Raw genomic sequence first — 10,995 nt, 5'->3', positions numbered from 1 at the left:
GGAGGATGAAGCCACCTGGGAGCGAGAGGAAGATTTGCTCAAGGACCACCCTCATCCTATTTTCTAGCCAACCCGAATCTCGAGGGCGAGATTCATCTTAAGGGGGGTAGGTTTGTAACATCCCAAATTTTCAATTTGGAATGTTATACATTAGGTCATCATGCATTTCATATTTTATTTTGCTTTTGGTTTTGATCCTAGAAAATCCTAAGCAACTCAAAGACCCACGGAGAGAGTTGGGGATTTCGTTATTTACATATTTGAGTTTTCTCAAATTATGTAAACAGGATCATTTGATTTTATTTATTTTATCATTAATTATTTCTATTACAAAAATATGAGAGTGGGAATAAAATGACTTTCCCAAAATATAGAAATATTGAGGATTTAATAAAAAAATCAAAAAAGATTTATTTCGGAGTTTTTCGGTATTTTTATTTGAATTTAGGAAAAATGCGCGTTTTTCAAAGTTGTAGTTTGGGCCCAGATAAATGTTCACTTTATCGGGCTTGATTTTAGGAACCCGGCAAAATTTATTTCGTGATTTTTGGAGTCCGTTTAGTATTTCTTTTTATTTTTCTTCCGAGCGGATTTAAAAAAAAACGGAAACCGACTTCGGGCCGTACCCGGCCAGGAATCTGCCGACCGGGCCTTTAAATAGCGACCGCCCCGGCCCGAGGAGAGCCCAGCCGCCGCCGCCGCCGCCTAAACCCTAACCCTAGCCCCAGCCTCGCCGCCGCCGCCGCCGCTCGCCGCCGGAGCCGCGCGACTTTCGAGGTTCGCCGCCGCCTCATTTTCTGTGCAGTTTTTTTTTTAAAAAAATCTGTTCGTTGTTTTTCTTTTTCGTCGGATTTTCCGCGGTTATTTTCTGATCGCGATTTCTGATCCGATTTTCGTTTTAGTATAACTTTTCGCTCGTTTATCGGAATCAGGCGATTCAAGCGCCTGGAGTTTCGTCTCGAAACCCTCTTTCCGAATAATCAACTTAAACAAGTTTTTGATACTGTAAAATTTTCCCTAGATCCAGATTACTAGAACGAAGTTGTTTTCTTTCGCCGTTTGATTTCTTTTGCTTCGTTCGATTTGATTCTTTTTGCCAACCAGGGTTCTTAAGTTGAACTTTCTGGTTAGATCTTCTATTTGAGTTTTTACCTGTGCATTAGATGAGTACTTATTGTATGCTTATTGTTTGTCTGCGATAGAATACCCAGAGTGCGCCGCCTGTTACTTTGAATCTCTAGGTTTCTCGGATCATCAGCAAGGCAAGTAACTCTTTGATCATACCTTTTCTACAACCCAGTTTTATTGCATTAGATCAATCCTCACACATTGCATGATTAGGATCTAATTAAATTGTGGGATGGGATGTAGATGAGGTAGTACCTATTACCTGTTTATTACCAAACCTTTGGGAGTTACTTCTACGTTTGCTTATTATGCCATGCTATGCTAGTAGACGTGGATTGGGTGAGTGATATCCATGACAGATGTGAGATTGTTAATTAAGGGTTTATCTAAGGTGGCAACCTAACACACATCTGGGTGGATTGAGGCACCTGGGGTTACCAGGACTTGCCTGTTTTTCTTTGGACCGCCACCCAGGCCCAAAGGGATCATGAGATTATTCATACTAGAAACTTCTGTGTGCAGCCACAAGCCAATATGGGCTCTGGCATAGTTGACTAAGTTGTGCAAACTCTTACGGGTAGACTAGCAGATTTAGGGGAAAGTAGGTGTACCGGTCTACCCACATGTAAGGTGCTAGCGCTTCTGAAAGACTGTGTCTCGGTCATCCGTTTCTCAAACACCATGTAGTGCGAGAAACCAAACAGAGGCGATCGAGTCTTGTGGGGAAAAGTGCGCAAACCTCTGCAGAGTGTAACAAACTAATCATGATTAGCCGTGTCCCCGGTTATGGACATCTTGAGTATCTAGTACCTGGATTATCATGTGAATCTCAACATGTTACTCTAAGTTAATTTTGTGGGATTTTAATGATGTTACTTAATTGGGATTGAGGATGCTGTCAACCATTCTCAATGTTTCACAACCACCATGATAGTAATTAATTTTATTCCTTTAAAGTAGGGAAAAATTGGCTTTACGCAAAAACTGTAACCATAGAGCTTTCCACTAGCCAAATATGCATATAGTATAGCTGTTGCATTCCATTACTCTCTATGTGTTATCTTGCCAGCATATTCCATGTGCTGACCCGTTTCGGGCTGCAACGTTAATGTTGCAGACTTTTCAGACGACGATTGAGGAGTTTTAGGTCGTGGTTCTATACTCAGTGATGCCGTTGGAGTTGATGGACTCACTTATCTTCCAAGCCTTCCGCTGTTATCGTTATTAGATGGCCTTAAGCCATATTTATTGTTTTAAGTTCTCTTTTGAGACACTCGATGTAATAAGTGTGTGATTGCTACTCTGCTATAAATCCTCCGAGTACTGTGTGGTGTCAGCATTACTGATCCAGGGATGACACCGGAGCATAGAGATCAGACTGTTTGAGGTCTGATCGCTACACTCTATCTTCTGCGGTGGTCGGGCATTGAGCCTGACTCAACTTCACACCTTGTAACACAGGTAAGAACCCTTTCTTTGCTAGATCAATTTTGAACTTCTTCAAAACTTTATCAAGGTATGTGCTTTGTGAAAGTACAATTAAGCGCCTTGGTCTATCTCTATAGATCTTGATGCCTAATATATAAGCAGCTTCACCGAGGTCTTTCATTGAAAAATTCTTATTAAAGTATCCTTTTATGCTATTCAGAAGTTCAGCATCATTTCCAATCAACAATATGTCATCCACATATAATATCAGAAATGCTACAGAGCCCCCACTCACTTTCTTATAAATACAGGCTTCTCCAAAAGTCTGTATAAAACCATATGCTTTGATCACACTATCAAAGCGTATATTCCAACTCCGAGATGCTTGCACCAGTCCATAAATGGATCGCTGGAGCTTACACACTTTGTTTGCACCTTTTGGATCGACAAAACCTTCTGGTTGCATCATATACAACTCTTCTTTAAGATATCCATTAAGGAATGCAGTTTTGACATCCAATTGCCAAATTTCATAATCATAAAATGCGGCAATTGCTAACATGATTCGGACGGACTTAAGCATCGCTACGGGTGAAAAGGTTTCATCATAGTCAACTCCTTGAACTTGTCGAAAACCTTTCTCAACAAGTCGAGCTTTGTAGACAGTAATAATACCATTTGTGTCAGTCTTCTTCTTGATGATCCATTTATTCTCTACGGCTTGCCGATCATTGGGCAAGTCAACCAAAGTCCATACTTTTTTCTCATACATGGATCCCATCTCAGATTTCATGACCTCAAGCCATTTTGCGGAATCTGGGCTCATCATCGCTTCCTCATAGTTCGCAGGTTCGTCATGGTCAAGTAACATGACTTCCAGAACAGGATTACCGTACCACTCTGGTGCGGATCTTACTCTGGTTGACCTACGAGGTTCGGTAGTAACTTGATAAGAAGTTTCATGATCATCATCATTAGCTTCCTCACTAATTTGTGTAGGAATCACTGGAACTGATTTCTGTGATGAACTACTTTCTAATAAGGGAGCATGTACAATTACCTCATCAAGTTCTACTTTCCTCCCACTCACTTCTTTCGAGAGAAACTCCTTCTCTAGAAAGGATCCATTCTTAGCAACGAATATCTTGCCTTCGAATTTGTGATAGAAGGTGTACCCAACAGTCTCCTTTTGGTATCCTATGAAGACACATTTCTCCGATTTGGGTTCGAGCTTATCAGGTTGAAGCTTTTTCACATAAGCATCTGATACGTCTCCAACGTATCTATAATTTTTGATTGCTCCATGCTATATTATCTACTGTTTTGGACTATATTGGGCTTTATTTTCCACTTTTATATTATTTTTGGGACTAACCTATTAACCGGAGGCCCATCCCAGAATTGCTGTTTTTTTTGCCTATTTTCAGTGTTTCGGAGAAACAGAATATCAAACGGAGTCCAAACGGAATAAAACCTTCGGGGACGTGATTTTCTCACCGAACGTGATCCAGGAGACTTGGACCCTACTCCAAGGAGTCAAAGAGGAGGTCACGAGGGTGGGGGCGCCCCCTAGGGCGCGCCCCCTGCCTCGTGGGCCCCTCGGTGCTCCACCGACGTACTCCTTCCTCCTATATATACACACGTACCCCCAAATGATCAGAACAGGAGCCAAAAACCTAATTCCACCGCCGCAACTTTCTGTATCCACGAGATCCCATCTTAGGGCCTGTTCCGGAGCTCCGCCGGAGAGGGCCTTCATCACGGAGGGCTTCTACATCATCCTAGCCTCTCCGATGAAGTGTGAGTAGTTTACCTCAGACCTTCGGGTCCATAGTTAGTAGCTAGATGGCTTCTTCTCTCTCTTCGAATCTCAATACAAAGTTCTCCCCCTCTCTTGTGGAGATCTATTCGATGTAATCTTCTTTTTGCGGTGTGTTTGTTGAGACCGATGAATTGTGGGTTTATGATCAAGTCTATCTATGAATAATATTTGAATCTTCTCTGAATTCTTTTATGTATGATTGGTTATCTTTGCAAGTCTCTTCGAATTATCCGTTTGGTTTGGCCAACTAGATTGGTAGTTCTTGCCATGGGAGAAGTGCTTAGCTTTGGGTTCGATCTTGCGGTGTCCTTTCCCAGTGACAGAAGGGGCAGCAAGGCACATATTGCATCATTGCCATCGAGGATAACAAGATGGGGTTTATTTCATATTGCATGAACTTATCTCTCTACATCATGTCATCTTGCTTAAGGCGTTACTCTGTTTTTAACTTAATACTCTAGATGCATGCTGGATAGCGGTCGATGAGTGGAGTAATAGTAGTAGATGCAGAATCGTTTCGGTCTACTTTCCACGGACGTGATGCCTATATACATGATCATGCCTAGATATTATCATAACTATGCTCAATTCTATCAATTGCTCAACAGTAATTTGTTCACCCACCGTAGAATACTTATGCTCTTGAGAGAAGCCACTAGTGAAACCTATGGCCCCGGGGTCTATTCTCATCATATCAATCTCCATCACTTTAATCTTGCTTTGCTTTTTTACTTTGCCTTTACTTTTTTACTTTGCATATTTATATCAAAAATACCAAAAATATTATATCTATCAGATCTCACTCTCGTAAGTGACCGTGAAGGGACTGACAACCCCTAATCGCGTTGGTTGCGAGTAGCTATCATTCTGTGCAGGTACGAGGGACTTGAGCGTGGCCTCCTACTGGATTGATACCTTGGTTCTCAAAAACTGAGGGAAATACTTACGCTACTCTGCTTCATCATCCCTTACTCTTCAGGGAAAACCAACGCAAGCTCAAGACGTAGCAAGAAGGATTTCTGGCGCCGTTCCCGGGGAGTCTATGCAAAAAGTCAACATACCAAGTACCCATCGCAATCCCTATCTCTCGCATTATATTATTTGCCATTTGCCTCTCATTTTCCTCTCCCCCACTTCACCCTTTCCGTTTTATTCACCCTCTCTCTATCCTCCCTCTCTATTTGCCTCTTTTCCCTCGCCATGTCAGAACCAAAAAGAGTTGGGGGTTCTCTCCCAAGTTCTAGTGCTTTAGACAATCCTGCTATCTTATCTAAACTCATGAATCGGAATGCTATGGAACAACTTGCCGGAGTTATCAATGAGAACCTTAGTAATTTTGATGAAGATGATTCTGGAATTTTCGTTATTTACTTGATGAATCTTTGAAAGATGCTTGGGATAGGCTGTTAAGGATCCGGGCTAGCTATGTACCCCAATATCAAATTGAGGTTTACTTAAAAAGCTTTTATGTTGGGCTACCCGCTTCGTTCAAACAAGTTTTAGATTCTATTTTCACGGGGGGTTTTCTTTAAGGGGATCCCATAGATACCTACGAGAGGATGAAAACTATATTTGGGCACCCCATTAATGAGAAAGCTGAAATCACATCTCTCTTGCTTCTTACCAAAAAGAATCTATTAAAGAAATAAAAGCTAGCCTAGATGCCAATTTCCGCAACATTCTTAATCTATCTTATACCATGAATGGACATGTACTATATCAAAATAGAAATATTAATTTCATAGACAACAAGTTTGCTCTCTTTTTCTCTAAAACTAAAGATGGCAATACCTAGATCTATCCTCGCTTTTATGCCTAGCTAGGGGCGTTAAACGATAGCGCTTGGTGGGAGGCAACCCAATTTTATTTTTATTTATTTATTTTTGCTCCTGTTTATTAATAAATAAATTATTTAGCCTCTGTTTTCGTTGTGTTTTTTTGTGTTTAATTAGTGTTTGTGCCAAGTAGAACCGTTGGGAAGACTTGGGGAAAGTCTTGTTGAACTTGCTGTAAAAAATAGAAACTTTAGCGCTCACGAGAACTGCTGTCATTTTTATTTGGAGAGTGCTATTTAGTCAATTCTTTTTGCAGATGATTAATAGATAAATTCCTCATGTCCAGCAATTTATTTTATAATTTTTGGGGTTCCAGATCTTGCGCTAGCTACAGATTACTACAGACTGTTCTGTTTTTGACAGATTCTGTTTTTCGTGTGTTGTTTGCTTATTTTGATGAATCTATGGTTAGTAAAATAGTTTATAATCCATAGAGAAGTTGGAATACAGTAGGTTTAACACCAATATAAATAAAGAATGAGTTCATTACAGTACCTTTAAGTGGTCTTTTTTTTCTTTCGCTAACGGAGCTCACGAGTTTTCTGCTTTAAGTTTTGTGTTGTGAAGTTTTCAAGTTTTGGGTGAATTCTTGTGATGGATTATGGAACAAGGAGTGGCAAGAGCCTAATCATGGGGATGCCCATGGCTCCCCCACGATAATCCAAGGACACCAAAAATTCAAAGCTTGGGGATGCCCCGGAAGGCATCCCCTCTTTCGTCCACTTCCATCGGTAATTTACTTGGAGCTATATTTTTATTCACCAACATGATATGTGTTTTGCTTGGAGCATCTTGTATTATTTGTGTCTTTGTGTCTTAGTATGCCACAATCATCCTTTCTGTACACACCTTTTGAGAGAGCATACATGAATTAAAATTTGATAGAATACTCTATGTGCTTCACTTATATCTTTTGAGCTAAGTAGTTTTGCTCTATGTGCTTCACTTATATCTTTTGAGCGTTATAATTTTGCTCTATGTGTTTCACTTAGATCTTTTAGAGCACGGTGGTGGATTTGTTTTAAAGAAACTATTGATCTCTCATGCTTCACTTAAATTATTTTGAGAGTCTCTTAATAGCATGGTAATTTGCTTAATAATAATATGCTTGGTATTCAAGATTTGTGAAACTTTCTTTTGAGTGTGTTGAATACTAAGAAAAGATTGAAGCATGATAATTGTTTTGAGATATGAAGGTGATAATATTAAAGTCATGCTAGTTGAGTAGTTGTGAATTTAAAGAATACTTGTGTTAAAGTTTGTGATTCCCGTAGCATGCACGTATGGTGAACCGTTATGTGATGAAGTCGGAGCATGATTTATTTATTGATTGTCTTCCTTATGAGTGGCGGTCGGGGACGAGCGATGGTCTTTTCCTACCAATCTACCCCCCTAGGAGAATGCGCGCAATACTTTGCTTTGATAACTTCTAGATTTTTGCAATAAGTATATGAGTTCTTTATGACTAATGTTGAGTCCATGGATCATACATACTCTCACCCTTCCACCTTTGCTAGCCTCTCTAATACCACGCACCTTTCGCCGGTATCATACACCTACCATATACCTTCCTCAAAATAGCCACCATACCTACCTATTATGGCATTTCCATAGCCATTCCGAGATATATTGCCATGCAACTTTCCACCATCTAGTTCATCATGACACATTCATCATTGTCATATTGCTTAGCATGATCATGTAGTTGATATAGTATTTGTGGCAAAGCCACCATTCATAATTTTTTCATACTTGTCACTCTTGATTCATTGCATATCCCGGTACACCGCCGGAGGCATTCATATAGAGTCATACCTTGTTCTAGTAATCGAGTTGTAATCATTGAGTTGTAAATAAATAAAAGTGTGATGATCATCATTTAATAGAGCATTGTCCCAAAGAAAAGAGAAAGGCCAAAAAAAGAGAAAGGCCAAATAAAAAAAGGGAAAGGCCAAAAAAAGACCAAAAAAGGGGCAATGCTACTATCCTTTTACCACACTTGTGCTTCAAAGTAGCACCATGATCTTCATAGTAGAGAGTCTCTCATGTTATCACTTTCATATACTAGTGGGAATTTTACATTATAGAACTTGGCTTGTATATTCCAATGATGGGCTTCCTCAAATTGCCCTAGGTCTTCATGAGCAAGCAAGTTGGATGCACACCCACTAGTTTCTTTTGTTGAGCTTTCATACATTTATAGCTCTAGTGCATCCGTTGCATGGCAATCCCTACTCACTCACATTGATATCTATTGATGGGCATCTCCATAGGCCATTGATACGCCTAGTTGATGTGAGACTATCTTCTCCTTTTTGTCTTCTCCACAACCACCATTCTATTCCACCTATAGTGCTATATCCATGGCTCACGCTCATGTATTGCGTGAAGATTGAAAAAGTTTTGAAAAAGTTAGAGTATGAAACAATTGCTTGGCTTGTCATCGGGGTTGTGCATGATTTAAATACTTTGTGTGGTGAAGATATAGCATAGCCAGACTATATGATTTTGTAGGGATAACTTTCTTTGGCCATGTTATTTTGAGAAGACATAATTGCTTTGTTAGTATGCTTGAAGTATTATTATTTTTTATGTCAATATAAACTTTTGTCTTGAATCTTTTGAATCTGAATATTCATATCACAATTAAGAAGATTTGCATTGAAATTATGCCAAGTAGCACTCCGCATCAAAAATTCTGTTTTTATCATTTACCTACTCGAGGACGAGCAGGAATTAAGCTTGGGGATGCCTGATACGTCTCCAACGTATCTATAATTTTTGATTGCTCCATGCTATATTATCTACTGTTTTGGACTATATTGGGCTTTATTTTCCACTTTTATATTATTTTTTGGGACTAACCTATTAACCGGAGGCCCAGCCCAGAATTGCTGTTTTTTTTTGCCTATTTTCAGTGTTTCGGAAAAACAGAATATCAAACGGAGTCAACGTGATTTTCTCACCGAACGTGATCCAGGAGACTTGGACCCTACTCCAAGGAGTCAAAGAGGAGGTCACAAGGGTGGGGGCGCCCCCCCTAGGGCGCGCCCCCTGCCTCGTGGGCCCCTCGGTGCTCCACCGACGTACTCCTTCCTCCTATATATACACACGTACCCCCAAACGATCAGAACATGAGCCAAAAACCTAATTCCACCGCCGCAACTTTCTGTATCCACGAGATCCCATCTTGGGGCCTGTTCCGGAGCTCCGCCGGAGAGGGCCGTCATCACGGAGGGCTTCTACATCATCCTAGCCTCTCCGATGAAGTGTGAGTAGTTTACCTCAGACCTTCGGGTCCATAGTTAGTAGCTAGATGGCTTCTTCTCTCTCGTGGAATCTCAATACAAAGTTCTCCCCCTCTCTTGTGGAGATCTATTTGATGTAATCTTCTTTTTGCGGTGTGTTTGTTGAGACCGATGAATTGTGGGTTTATGATCAAGTCTATCTATGAATAATATTTGAATCTTCTCTGAATTCTTTTATCTATGATTGGTTATCTTTGCAAGTCTCTTCGAATTATCCGTTTGGTTTGGCCAACTAGATTGGTAGTTCTTGCCATGGGAGAAGTGCTTAGCTTTGGGTTCGATCTTGCAGTGTCCTTTCCCAGTGACAAAAGGGGCAGCAAGGCACGTATTGCATCGTTGCCATCGAGGATAACAAGATGGGGTTTATTTCATATTGCATGAATTTATCTCTCTACATCATGTCATCTTACTTAAGGCGTTACTCTGTTTTTAACTTAATACTCTAGATGCATGCTGGATAGCGGTCGATGAGTGGAGTAATAGTAGTAGATGCAGAATCGTTTTGGTCTACTTTCCACGGACGTGATGCCTATATACATGATCATGCCTAGATATTCTCATAACTATGCTCAATTCTATCAATTGCTCAACAGTATTTTGTTCACCCACCGTAGAATACTTATGCTCTTGAGAGAAGCCACTAGTGAAACCTATGGCCCCCGGGTCTATTCTCATCATATCAATCTCCATCACTTTAATCTTGCTTTGCTTTTTTACTTTGCCTTTACCTTTTTACTTTGCATATTTATATCAAAAATACCAAAAATATTATATCTATCAGATCTCACTCTCGTAAGTGACCGTGAAGGGACTGACAACCCCTAATCGCGTTGGTTGCGAGTAGCTATCATTCTGTGCAGGTACGAGGGACTTGAGCGTGGCCTCCTACTGGATTGATACCTTGGTTCTCAAAAACTGAGGGAAATACTTACGCTACTCTGCTGCATCATCCCTTCCTCTTCGGGGGAAAACCAACGTAAGCTCAAGACGTAGGAGCATCGCAGCCCCAAACTTTAAGAAATGACAACTTGGGTTTCTTGCCAAACCACAATTCATATGGTGTTGTCTTAATGGATTTAGATGGTGCCCTATTTAACGTGAATGCGGTCGTCTCTAAAGCATAACCCCAAAATGATAGCGGCAAATCAGTAAGAGACATCATAGATCACACCATATCTATAAAGTGCGGTTACGACGTTCGAACACACCATTACGCTGTGGTGTTCCAGGTGGCGTGAGTTGCGAAACTATTCCGCATTGTTTCAAATGAAGACCAAACTTATAACTCAAATATTCTCCTCCACGGTCTGATCGTAGAAACTTAATTTTCTTGTTATGATGATTTTCCACTTCACTCTGAAATTCTTTGAACTTTTCAAATGTTTCAGACTTATGTTTCATCAAGTAGACATACCCATATCTGCTCAAATCATTTGTGGAGGTCAGAAAATAACGATACCCGCCACGAGCATCA

This window comes from Triticum urartu, chromosome 7 (genome assembly GCF_003073215.2).
Source record: "Triticum urartu cultivar G1812 chromosome 7, Tu2.1, whole genome shotgun sequence".
NCBI lineage: Eukaryota > Viridiplantae > Streptophyta > Magnoliopsida > Poales > Poaceae > Triticum > Triticum urartu.
Note: the sequence above shows the minus strand (reverse complement) of the source record.